The sequence below is a fragment of the Syngnathus leptorhynchus genome, unplaced genomic scaffold (assembly GCF_054491065.1).
Source record: "Syngnathus leptorhynchus isolate UIUO unplaced genomic scaffold, UIUO_Slep HiC_scaffold_25, whole genome shotgun sequence".
Classification (NCBI taxonomy): domain Eukaryota; kingdom Metazoa; phylum Chordata; class Actinopteri; order Syngnathiformes; family Syngnathidae; genus Syngnathus; species Syngnathus leptorhynchus.
This window is the reverse complement of record NW_028231992.1, coordinates 46,519-59,500: the sequence shown is the minus strand read 5'-3', so window position 1 is coordinate 59,500 and position 12,982 is coordinate 46,519.

The following is a 12,982-nucleotide window of genomic DNA, read 5'->3' as shown; positions in this document are numbered from 1 at the left end:
GAAGGCAGAGCTGGTGTGGAGCTGAAGTCAGAGGTGGAGCTGAAGTCAGAGACTGGTGTGGAGCTGGAGTCAGAGGTAGAGCTGAAGTCAGGGTTGGAGGTGGAGCTGATGTCAGAGACTGGTGTGGAGCTGGAGGCGGAGCTGAAGGCAGAGGCAGAGCAGGTCTGGAGCTGGAGGCACAGTCAAAGGCCGAAGTGGGGCTGAAGTCAGAGGCAGAGCTGGAGGCGGAGCTGAAGTCAGAGGCAGAGCTGGAGCCGGTGCTGAAGTCAGAGGTGGAGCTGAAGTCAGAGGCAGAGCTGGTGGTGGAGTCAGAGAATGCTCCATTAAACCATATAGTGTACATTCCTTCCCTGCAACACTAGTGAAGTCTTCATGGTATAGTGGATAGTGCTCTGGACTCTCACCCCAGCGACCCGAGTTCAAATCCCGGCTGAAGTCAGAGGCAGAGATGGTGTAGAGCTGGAGTCAGAGGCAGAAATGAAGTCAGAGGTAAAGCTGGTGTGGAGCTGAAGTCAGAGGCGGAGATGAAGTTGGAGTCAGATGCAAAGCTGGTGTGGGGCTGAAGTCAGAGGTGGAGCTGAAGTCAGAGACTGGTGTGGAGCTGGAGTCAGAGGTAGAGCTGAAGTCAGGGTTGGAGGTGGAGCTGATGTCAGAGACTGGTGTGGAGCTGGAGGCGGAGCTGAAGGCAGAGGCAGAGCAGGTCTGGAGCTGGAGGCACAGTCAAAGGCCGAAGTGGGGCTGAAGTCAGAGGCAGAGCTGGAGGCGGAGCTGAAGTCAGAGGCAGAGCTGGAGCCGGTGCTGAAGTCAGAGGTGGAGCTGAAGTCAGAGGCAGAGCTGGTGGTGGAGTCAGAGAATGCTCCATTAAACCATATAGTGTACATTCCTTCCCTGCAACACTAGTGAAGTCTTCATGGTATAGTGGATAGTGCTCTGGACTCTCACCCCAGCGACCCGAGTTCAAATCCCGGTGGGACCAAAGAAAATATGTCATCATGGAAAAGGCTTTGGTGGCGGAGCTGGAGCTGTAGGCGGAGCTGAAGTCAGAGGCAGATTTGCTGTGGTGCCGAAATTGGAGGCGGAGCTGAAGTCAGTGGCAGAGATGGTGTGGAGCTGGAGTTGGAGGAGAAGCTGTAGTCAGAGATGGAACTGAAGTTGTGGAGTCAGAGGCAGAAATGAAGTCAGAGGTAGAGCTGGTGTGGAGCTGAAGTCAGAGGCGGAGATGAAGTTGGAGTCAGATGCAAAGCTGGTGTGGGGCTGGAGTCAGAGGTGGAGCTGAAGTCAGAGACTGGTGTGGAGCTGAAGTCAGAGGTGCAGCTCAAGTCAGAGGCAGAGCTGGTGGTGGAGTCAGAGAATGCTCCATTAAACCATATAGTGTACATTCCTTCCCTGCAACACTAGTGAAGTCTTCATGGTATAGTGGATAGTGCTCTGGACTCTCACCCCAGCGACCCGAGTTCAAATCCCGGTGGGACCAAAGAAAATATGTCATCATGGAAAAGGCTTTGGTGGCGGAGCTGGAGCTGTAGGCGGAGCTGAAGTCAGAGGCAGATTTGCTGTGGTGCCGAAATTGGAGGCGGAGCTGAAGTCAGTGGCAGAGATGGTGTGGAGCTGGAGTTGGAGGAGAAGCTGTAGTCAGAGATGGAACTGAAGTTGTGGAGTCAGAGGCAGAAATGAAGTCAGAGGTAGAGCTGGTGTGGAGCTGAAGTCAGAGGCGGAGATGAAGTTGGAGTCAGATGCAAAGCTGGTGTGGGGCTGGAGTCAGAGGTGGAGCTGAAGTCAGAGACTGGTGTGGAGCTGAAGTCAGAGGTGCAGCTCAAGTCAGAGGCAGAGCTGGTGGTGGAGTCAGAGAATGCTCCATTAAACCATATAATGTACATTCCTTCCCTGCAACACTAGTGAAGTCTTCATGGTATAGTGGATAGTGCTCTGGACTCTCACCCCAGCGACCCGAGTTCAAATCCCGGCTGAAGTCAGAGGCAGAGATGGTGTAGAGCTGGAGTCAGAGGCAGAAATGAAGTCAGAGGTAGAGCTGGTGTGGAGCTGAAGTCAGAGGCGGAGATGAAGTAGGAGTCAGATGCAAAGCTGGTGTGGGGCTGGAGTTGGAGGCAGAGCTGGTGTGGAGCTGAAGTCAGAGGTGGAGCTGATGTCAGAGACTGGTGTGGAGCTGGAGTCAGAGGCAGAGATGAAGTCAGAGGTAGAGCTGGTGTGGAGCTAAAGTCAGAGGTGGAGATGAAATTGGAGTCAGATGCAAAGCTGGTGTGGGGCTGGAGTCAGAGGTGGAGCTGAAGTGAAACTGGTGTGGAGCTGGAGTCAGAGGTAGAGCTGAAGTCAGGGTTGGAGGTTGAGCTGAAGTCGGAGACTGGTTTGGAGCTGGAGGCAGAGTCAAAGGCGGAAGTGGGGCTGAAGTCAGAGGCAGAGCTGGAGGCGGAGCTGAAGTCAGAGGCAGAGCTGGAGGCGGTGCTGAAGTCAGAGGTGGAGCTGAAGTCAGAGGCAGAGCTGGTGGTGGAGTCAGAGAATGCTCCATTAAACCATATAGTGTACATTCCTTCCTGCAACACTAGTGAAGTCTTCATGGTATAGTGGGTAGTGCTCTGGACTCTCACCCCAGCGACCCGAGTTCAAATCCCGGTGGGACCAAAGAAAATATGTCATCATGGAAAAGGTGTTGGTGGCGGAGCTGGAGCTGTAGGCGGAGCTGAAGTCAGAGGCGGAGCTGAAGTCAGAGGCAGATTTGGTGTGGTGCCGAAATTAAAGGCGGAGCTGAAGTCAGTGGCAGAGATGGTGTGGAGCTGGAGTTGGAGGAGAAGCTGTGGTCAGAGATGGAACTGAAGTTGTGGTCAAATGCAGAACTGGTGTGAAGCTGGAGTCAGAGGCGGAGCTGAAGTCAGAAACTGGTGTGGAGCTGGCGGCGGAGTTGGAGGCGGAAGTGGGGCTGAAGTCAGAGGCAGAGATGGTGAAGAGCTGGAGTCAGAGGCAGAAATGAAGTCAGAGGTAGAGCTGGTGTGGAACTGAAGTCAGAGGTGGAGCTGAAGTCAGAGACTGGTGTGGAGCTGGAGTCAGAGGTAGAGCTGAAGTCAGGGTTGGAGGTGGAGCTGAAGTCAGAGACTGGTGTGGAGCTGGAGGCGGAGCTGAAGGCAGAGGCAGAGCAGGTCTGGAGCTGTAGGCACAGTCAAAGGCGGAAGTGGGGCTGAAGTCAGAGGCAGAGCTGGAGGCGGAGCTGAAGTCAGAGGCAGAGCTGGAGGCGGTGCTGAAGTCAGAGGTGCAGCTCAAGTCAGAGGCAGAGCTGGTGGTGGAGTCAGAGAATGCTCCATTAAACCATATAGTGTACATTCCTTCCCTGCAACACTAGTGAAGTCTTCATGGTATAGTGGATAGTGCTCTGGACTCTCACCCCAGCGACCCGAGTTCAAATCCCGGTGGGACCAAAGAAAATATGTCATCATGGAAAAGGTGTTGGAGGCGGAGCTGGAGCTGTAGGCGGACCTGAAGTCAGAGGCGGACCTGAAGTCAGAGGCAGATTTGGTGTGGCGCCGGAATTGGAAGCGGAGCTGAAGTCAGTGGCAGAGATGGTTTGGAACTGGAGTTGGAGGAGGAGCTGTAGTGTGAGATGGAACTGAAGTTGAAGTCAGATGCAGAACTGGTGTGGAGCTGGAGTCAGAGGTGGAGCTGAAGTCAGGAACTGGTGTGGAGCTGGCGGCGGAGTGTGAGGCGGAAGTGGGGCTGAAGTCAGAGGCAAAGATGGTGTAGAGCTGGAGTCAGAGGCAGAAATGAAGTCAGAGGTAGAGCTGGTGTGAAGCTGAAGTCAGAGGCGATGAAATTGGAGTCAGATGCAAAGCTGGTGTGGGGCTGGAGTCAGAGGTGGAGCTGAAGTGAGACTGGTGTGGAGCTGGAGTCAGAGGCGGAGCTGAAGTCAGAAACTGGTGTGGAGCTGGCGGCGGAGTTGGAGGCGGAAGTGGGGCTGAAGTCAGAGGCAGAGATGGTGAAGAGCTGGAGTCAGAGGCAGAAATGAAGTCAGAGGTAGAGCTGGTGTGGAACTGAAGTCAGAGGTGGAGCTGAAGTCAGAGACTGGTGTGGAGCTGGAGTCAGAGGTAGAGCTGAAGTCAGGGTTGGAGGTGGAGCTGAAGTCAGAGACTGGTGTGGAGCTGGAGGCGGAGCTGAAGGCAGAGGCAGAGCAGGTCTGGAGCTGTAGGCACAGTCAAAGGCGGAAGTGGGGCTGAAGTCAGAGGCAGAGCTGGAGGCGGAGCTGAAGTCAGAGGCAGAGCTGGAGGCGGTGCTGAAGTCAGAGGTGCAGCTCAAGTCAGAGGCAGAGCTGGTGGTGGAGTCAGAGAATGCTCCATTAAACCATATAGTGTACATTCCTTCCCTGCAACACTAGTGAAGTCTTCATGGTATAGTGGATAGTGCTCTGGACTCTCACCCCAGCGACCCGAGTTCAAATCCCGGCTGAAGTCAGAGGCAGAGATGGTGTAGAGCTGGATTCAGAGGCAGAAATGAAGTCAGAGGTAGAGCTGGTGTGGAGCTGAAGTCAGAGGCGGAGATGAAGTAGGAGTCAGATGCAAAGCTGGTGTGGGGCTGGAGTTGGAGGCAGAGCTGGTGTGGAGCTGAAGTCAGAGGTGGAGCTGAAGTCAGAGACTGGTGTGGAGCTGGAGTCAGAGGTAGAGCTGAAGTCAGAGTTGGAGGTGGAGCTGAAGTCGGAGACTGGTGTGGAGCTGGAGGCGGAGCTGAAGGCAGAGGCAGAGCAGGTCTGGAGCTGGAGGCAGAGTCAAAGGCGGAAGTGGGGCTGAAGTCAGAGGCAGAGCTGGAGGCGGAGCTGAAGTCAGAGGCAGAGCTGGAGGCGGTGCTGAAGTCAGAGGTGGAGCTGAAGTCAGAGGCAGAGCTGGTGGTGGAGTCAGAGAATGCTCCATTAAACCATATAGTGTACATTCCTTCCCTGCAACACTAGTGAAGTCATCATGGTATAGTGGATAGTGCTCTGGACTCTCACCCCAGCGACCCGAGTTCAAATCCCGGTGGGACCAAAGAAAATATGTCATCATGGAAAAGGCGTTGGTGGCGGAGCTGGAGCTGTAGGCGGAGCTGAAGTCAGAGGCGGAGCTGAAGTCAGAGGCAGATTTGGTGTGGTGCCGAAATTGAAGGCGGAGCTGAAGTCAGTGGCAGAGATGGTGTGGAGCTGGAGTTGGAGAAGAAGCTGTGGTCAGAGATGGAACTGAAGTTGTGGTCAGATGCAGAACTGGTGTGGAGCTGGAGTCAGAGGCGGAGCTGAAGTCAGAAACTGGTGTGGAGCTGGCGGCGGAGTTGAAGGCGGAAGTGGGGCTGAAGTCAGAGGCAGAGATGGTGAAGAGCTGGAGTCAGAGGCAGAAATGAAGTCAGAGGTAGAGATGGTGTGGAGCTAAAGTCAGAGGTGGAGATGAAGTTGGAGTCAGATGCAAAGCTGGTGTGGGGCTGGAGTCAGAGGTGGAGCTGAAGTCAGAGACTGGTGTGGAGCTGGAGTCAGAGGTAGAGCTGAAGTCAGGGTTAGGGTTAGGGTTAGGGGTTAGGGGTTAGGGTTAGGGTTAGGGTTAGGGTTAGGGTTAGGGTTAGGGTCTGGAGCTGGAGGCACAGTCAAAGGCCGAAGTGGGGCTGAAGTCAGAGGCAGAGCTGGAGGCGGAGCTGAAGTCAGAGGCAGAGCTGGAGCCGGTGCTGAAGTCAGAGGTGGAGCTGAAGTCAGAGGCAGAGCTGGTGGTGGAGTCAGAGAATGCTCCATTAAACCATATAGTGTACATTCCTTCCCTGCAACACTAGTGAAGTCTTCATGGTATAGTGGATAGTGCTCTGGACTCTCACCCCAGCGACCCGAGTTCAAATCCCGGCTGAAGTCAGAGGCAGAGATGGTGTAGAGCTGGAGTCAGAGGCAGAAATGAAGTCAGAGGTAAAGCTGGTGTGGAGCTGAAGTCAGAGGCGGAGATGAAGTTGGAGTCAGATGCAAAGCTGGTGTGGGGCTGAAGTCAGAGGTGGAGCTGAAGTCAGAGACTGGTGTGGAGCTGGAGTCAGAGGTAGAGCTGAAGTCAGGGTTGGAGGTGGAGCTGATGTCAGAGACTGGTGTGGAGCTGGAGGCGGAGCTGAAGGCAGAGGCAGAGCAGGTCTGGAGCTGGAGGCACAGTCAAAGGCCGAAGTGGGGCTGAAGTCAGAGGCAGAGCTGGAGGCGGAGCTGAAGTCAGAGGCAGAGCTGGAGCCGGTGCTGAAGTCAGAGGTGGAGCTGAAGTCAGAGGCAGAGCTGGTGGTGGAGTCAGAGAATGCTCCATTAAACCATATAGTGTACATTCCTTCCCTGCAACACTAGTGAAGTCTTCATGGTATAGTGGATAGTGCTCTGGACTCTCACCCCAGCGACCCGAGTTCAAATCCCGGTGGGACCAAAGAAAATATGTCATCATGGAAAAGGCTTTGGTGGCGGAGCTGGAGCTGTAGGCGGAGCTGAAGTCAGAGGCAGATTTGCTGTGGTGCCGAAATTGGAGGCGGAGCTGAAGTCAGTGGCAGAGATGGTGTGGAGCTGGAGTTGGAGGAGGAGCTGTAGTCAGAGATGGAACTGAAGTTGAAGTCAGATGCAAAACTGGTGTGGAGCTGGAGTCAGAGGTGGAACTGAAGTCAGAAACTGGTGTGGAGCTGGCGGCGGAGTCAGAGAATGCTCCATTAAACCATATAGTGTACATTCCTTCCCTGCAACACTAGTGAAGTCTCCATGGTATAGTGGATAGTGCTCTGGACTCTCACCCCAGCGACCCGAGTTCAAATCCCGGCTGAAGTCAGAGGCAGAGATGGTGTAAAGCTGGAGTCAGAGGCAAAAATGAAGTCAGAAGTAGAGCTGGTGTGGAGCTGAAGTCAGAGGCGGAGATGAAGTAGGAGTCAGATGCAAAGCTGGTGTGGGGCTGGAGTTGGAGGCAGAGCTGGTGTGGGGCTGAAGTCAAAGGTGGAGCTGAAGTCAGAGACTGGTGTGGAGCTAGGGTTGGAGGTGGAGCTGATGTCAGAGACTGGTGTGGAGCTGGAGGCGGAGCTGAAGGCAGAGCAGGTCTGGAGCTGGAGGCAGAGTCAAAGGCGGAAGTGGGGCTGAAGTCAAAGGCAGAGCTGGAGGCGGAGCTGAAGTCAGAGGCAGAGCTGGAGGCGGTGCTGAAGTCAGATGCAGAGCTGGTGGTGGAGTCAGAGAATGCTCCATTAAACCATATAGTGAACATTCCTTCCGTGCAACACTAGTGAAGTGTTAATGGTATAGTGGATAGTGCTCTGGACTCTCACCCCAGCGACCCGAGTTCAAATCCCGGTGGGACCAAAGAAAATATGTCATCATGGAAAAGGTGTTGGAGGCGGAGCTGGAGCTGTAGGCGGAGCTGAAATCAGAGGCGGACCTGAAGTCAGAGGCAGATTTGGTGTGGCGCCGGAATTGGAAGCGGAGCTGAAGTCAGTGGCAGAGATGGTGTGGAACTGGAGTTGGAGGAGGAGCTGTAGTCAGAGATGGAACTGAAGTTGAAGTCAGATGCAAAACTGGTGTGGAGCTGGAGTCAGAGGTGGAACTGAAGTCAGAAACTGGTGTGGAGCTGGCGGCGGAGTTGGAGGCGGAAGTGGGGCTGAAGTCAGAGGTAGAGCTGAAGTCAGGGTTGGAGGTGGAGCTGAAGTCGGAGACTGGTGTGGAGCTGAAGGCGGAGCTGAAGGCAGAGGCAGAGCAAGTCTGGAGCTGGAGGCAGAGTCAAAGGCGGAAGTGGGGCTGAAGTCAGAGGCAGAGCTGGAGGCAGTGCTAAAGTCAGAGGTGGAGCTGAAGTCAGAGGCAGAGCTGGTGGTGGAGTCAGAGAATGCTCCATTAAACCATATAGTGTACATTCCTTCCCTGCAACACTAGTGAAGTGTTAATGGTATAGTGGATAGTGCTCTGGACTCTCACCCAAGCGACCCGAGTTCAAATCCCGGTGGGACCAAAGAAAATATGTCATCATGGAAAAGGTGTTGGAGGCGGAGCTGGAGCTGTAGGCGGAGCTGAAGTCAGAGGCGGACCTGAAGGCAGAGCTGGTGTGGAGCTGAAGTCAGAGGTGGAGCTGAAGTCAGAGACTGGTGTGGAGCTGGAGTCAGAGGTAGAGCTGAAGTCAGGGTTGGAGGTGGAGCTGATGTCAGAGACTGGTGTGGAGCTGGAGGCGGAGCTGAAGGCAGAGGCAGAGCAGGTCTGGAGCTGGAGGCACAGTCAAAGGCCGAAGTGGGGCTGAAGTCAGAGGCAGAGCTGGAGGCGGAGCTGAAGTCAGAGGCAGAGCTGGAGCCGGTGCTGAAGTCAGAGGTGGAGCTGAAGTCAGAGGCAGAGCTGGTGGTGGAGTCAGAGAATGCTCCATTAAACCATATAGTGTACATTCCTTCCCTGCAACACTAGTGAAGTCTTCATGGTATAGTGGATAGTGCTCTGGACTCTCACCCCAGCGACCCGAGTTCAAATCCCGGCTGAAGTCAGAGGCAGAGATGGTGTAGAGCTGGAGTCAGAGGCAGAAATGAAGTCAGAGGTAAAGCTGGTGTGGAGCTGAAGTCAGAGGCGGAGATGAAGTTGGAGTCAGATGCAAAGCTGGTGTGGGGCTGAAGTCAGAGGTGGAGCTGAAGTCAGAGACTGGTGTGGAGCTGGAGTCAGAGGTAGAGCTGAAGTCAGGGTTGGAGGTGGAGCTGATGTCAGAGACTGGTGTGGAGCTGGAGGCGGAGCTGAAGGCAGAGGCAGAGCAGGTCTGGAGCTGGAGGCACAGTCAAAGGCCGAAGTGGGGCTGAAGTCAGAGGCAGAGCTGGAGGCGGAGCTGAAGTCAGAGGCAGAGCTGGAGCCGGTGCTGAAGTCAGAGGTGGAGCTGAAGTCAGAGGCAGAGCTGGTGGTGGAGTCAGAGAATGCTCCATTAAACCATATAGTGTACATTCCTTCCCTGCAACACTAGTGAAGTCTTCATGGTATAGTGGATAGTGCTCTGGACTCTCACCCCAGCGACCCGAGTTCAAATCCCGGTGGGACCAAAGAAAATATGTCATCATGGAAAAGGCTTTGGTGGCGGAGCTGGAGCTGTAGGCGGAGCTGAAGTCAGAGGCAGATTTGCTGTGGTGCCGAAATTGGAGGCGGAGCTGAAGTCAGTGGCAGAGATGGTGTGGAGCTGGAGTTGGAGGAGAAGCTGTAGTCAGAGATGGAACTGAAGTTGTGGAGTCAGAGGCAGAAATGAAGTCAGAGGTAGAGCTGGTGTGGAGCTGAAGTCAGAGGCGGAGATGAAGTTGGAGTCAGATGCAAAGCTGGTGTGGGGCTGGAGTCAGAGGTGGAGCTGAAGTCAGAGACTGGTGTGGAGCTGAAGTCAGAGGTGCAGCTCAAGTCAGAGGCAGAGCTGGTGGTGGAGTCAGAGAATGCTCCATTAAACCATATAATGTACATTCCTTCCCTGCAACACTAGTGAAGTCTTCATGGTATAGTGGATAGTGCTCTGGACTCTCACCCCAGCGACCCGAGTTCAAATCCCGGCTGAAGTCAGAGGCAGAGATGGTGTAGAGCTGGAGTCAGAGGCAGAAATGAAGTCAGAGGTAGAGCTGGTGTGGAGCTGAAGTCAGAGGCGGAGATGAAGTAGGAGTCAGATGCAAAGCTGGTGTGGGGCTGGAGTTGGAGGCAGAGCTGGTGTGGAGCTGAAGTCAGAGGTGGAGCTGATGTCAGAGACTGGTGTGGAGCTGGAGTCAGAGGCAGAGATGAAGTCAGAGGTAGAGCTGGTGTGGAGCTAAAGTCAGAGGTGGAGATGAAATTGGAGTCAGATGCAAAGCTGGTGTGGGGCTGGAGTCAGAGGTGGAGCTGAAGTGAAACTGGTGTGGAGCTGGAGTCAGAGGTAGAGCTGAAGTCAGGGTTGGAGGTTGAGCTGAAGTCGGAGACTGGTTTGGAGCTGGAGGCAGAGTCAAAGGCGGAAGTGGGGCTGAAGTCAGAGGCAGAGCTGGAGGCGGAGCTGAAGTCAGAGGCAGAGCTGGAGGCGGTGCTGAAGTCAGAGGTGGAGCTGAAGTCAGAGGCAGAGCTGGTGGTGGAGTCAGAGAATGCTCCATTAAACCATATAGTGTACATTCCTTCCTGCAACACTAGTGAAGTCTTCATGGTATAGTGGGTAGTGCTCTGGACTCTCACCCCAGCGACCCGAGTTCAAATCCCGGTGGGACCAAAGAAAATATGTCATCATGGAAAAGGTGTTGGTGGCGGAGCTGGAGCTGTAGGCGGAGCTGAAGTCAGAGGCGGAGCTGAAGTCAGAGGCAGATTTGGTGTGGTGCCGAAATTAAAGGCGGAGCTGAAGTCAGTGGCAGAGATGGTGTGGAGCTGGAGTTGGAGGAGAAGCTGTGGTCAGAGATGGAACTGAAGTTGTGGTCAAATGCAGAACTGGTGTGAAGCTGGAGTCAGAGGCGGAGCTGAAGTCAGAAACTGGTGTGGAGCTGGCGGCGGAGTTGGAGGCGGAAGTGGGGCTGAAGTCAGAGGCAGAGATGGTGAAGAGCTGGAGTCAGAGGCAGAAATGAAGTCAGAGGTAGAGCTGGTGTGGAACTGAAGTCAGAGGTGGAGCTGAAGTCAGAGACTGGTGTGGAGCTGGAGTCAGAGGTAGAGCTGAAGTCAGGGTTGGAGGTGGAGCTGAAGTCAGAGACTGGTGTGGAGCTGGAGGCGGAGCTGAAGGCAGAGGCAGAGCAGGTCTGGAGCTGTAGGCACAGTCAAAGGCGGAAGTGGGGCTGAAGTCAGAGGCAGAGCTGGAGGCGGAGCTGAAGTCAGAGGCAGAGCTGGAGGCGGTGCTGAAGTCAGAGGTGCAGCTCAAGTCAGAGGCAGAGCTGGTGGTGGAGTCAGAGAATGCTCCATTAAACCATATAGTGTACATTCCTTCCCTGCAACACTAGTGAAGTCTTCATGGTATAGTGGATAGTGCTCTGGACTCTCACCCCAGCGACCCGAGTTCAAATCCCGGTGGGACCAAAGAAAATATGTCATCATGGAAAAGGTGTTGGAGGCGGAGCTGGAGCTGTAGGCGGACCTGAAGTCAGAGGCGGACCTGAAGTCAGAGGCAGATTTGGTGTGGCGCCGGAATTGGAAGCGGAGCTGAAGTCAGTGGCAGAGATGGTTTGGAACTGGAGTTGGAGGAGGAGCTGTAGTGTGAGATGGAACTGAAGTTGAAGTCAGATGCAGAACTGGTGTGGAGCTGGAGTCAGAGGTGGAGCTGAAGTCAGGAACTGGTGTGGAGCTGGCGGCGGAGTGTGAGGCGGAAGTGGGGCTGAAGTCAGAGGCAAAGATGGTGTAGAGCTGGAGTCAGAGGCAGAAATGAAGTCAGAGGTAGAGCTGGTGTGAAGCTGAAGTCAGAGGCGATGAAATTGGAGTCAGATGCAAAGCTGGTGTGGGGCTGGAGTCAGAGGTGGAGCTGAAGTGAGACTGGTGTGGAGCTGGAGTCAGAGGCGGAGCTGAAGTCAGAAACTGGTGTGGAGCTGGCGGCGGAGTTGGAGGCGGAAGTGGGGCTGAAGTCAGAGGCAGAGATGGTGAAGAGCTGGAGTCAGAGGCAGAAATGAAGTCAGAGGTAGAGCTGGTGTGGAACTGAAGTCAGAGGTGGAGCTGAAGTCAGAGACTGGTGTGGAGCTGGAGTCAGAGGTAGAGCTGAAGTCAGGGTTGGAGGTGGAGCTGAAGTCAGAGACTGGTGTGGAGCTGGAGGCGGAGCTGAAGGCAGAGGCAGAGCAGGTCTGGAGCTGTAGGCACAGTCAAAGGCGGAAGTGGGGCTGAAGTCAGAGGCAGAGCTGGAGGCGGAGCTGAAGTCAGAGGCAGAGCTGGAGGCGGTGCTGAAGTCAGAGGTGCAGCTCAAGTCAGAGGCAGAGCTGGTGGTGGAGTCAGAGAATGCTCCATTAAACCATATAGTGTACATTCCTTCCCTGCAACACTAGTGAAGTCTTCATGGTATAGTGGATAGTGCTCTGGACTCTCACCCCAGCGACCCGAGTTCAAATCCCGGCTGAAGTCAGAGGCAGAGATGGTGTAGAGCTGGATTCAGAGGCAGAAATGAAGTCAGAGGTAGAGCTGGTGTGGAGCTGAAGTCAGAGGCGGAGATGAAGTAGGAGTCAGATGCAAAGCTGGTGTGGGGCTGGAGTTGGAGGCAGAGCTGGTGTGGAGCTGAAGTCAGAGGTGGAGCTGAAGTCAGAGACTGGTGTGGAGCTGGAGTCAGAGGTAGAGCTGAAGTCAGAGTTGGAGGTGGAGCTGAAGTCGGAGACTGGTGTGGAGCTGGAGGCGGAGCTGAAGGCAGAGGCAGAGCAGGTCTGGAGCTGGAGGCAGAGTCAAAGGCGGAAGTGGGGCTGAAGTCAGAGGCAGAGCTGGAGGCGGAGCTGAAGTCAGAGGCAGAGCTGGAGGCGGTGCTGAAGTCAGAGGTGGAGCTGAAGTCAGAGGCAGAGCTGGTGGTGGAGTCAGAGAATGCTCCATTAAACCATATAGTGTACATTCCTTCCCTGCAACACTAGTGAAGTCATCATGGTATAGTGGATAGTGCTCTGGACTCTCACCCCAGCGACCCGAGTTCAAATCCCGGTGGGACCAAAGAAAATATGTCATCATGGAAAAGGCGTTGGTGGCGGAGCTGGAGCTGTAGGCGGAGCTGAAGTCAGAGGCGGAGCTGAAGTCAGAGGCAGATTTGGTGTGGTGCCGAAATTGAAGGCGGAGCTGAAGTCAGTGGCAGAGATGGTGTGGAGCTGGAGTTGGAGAAGAAGCTGTGGTCAGAGATGGAACTGAAGTTGTGGTCAGATGCAGAACTGGTGTGGAGCTGGAGTCAGAGGCGGAGCTGAAGTCAGAAACTGGTGTGGAGCTGGCGGCGGAGTTGAAGGCGGAAGTGGGGCTGAAGTCAGAGGCAGAGATGGTGAAGAGCTGGAGTCAGAGGCAGAAATGAAGTCAGAGGTAGAGATGGTGTGGAGCTAAAGTCAGAGGTGGAGATGAAGTTGGAGTCAGATGCAAAGCTGGTGTGGGGCTGGAGTCAGAGGTGGA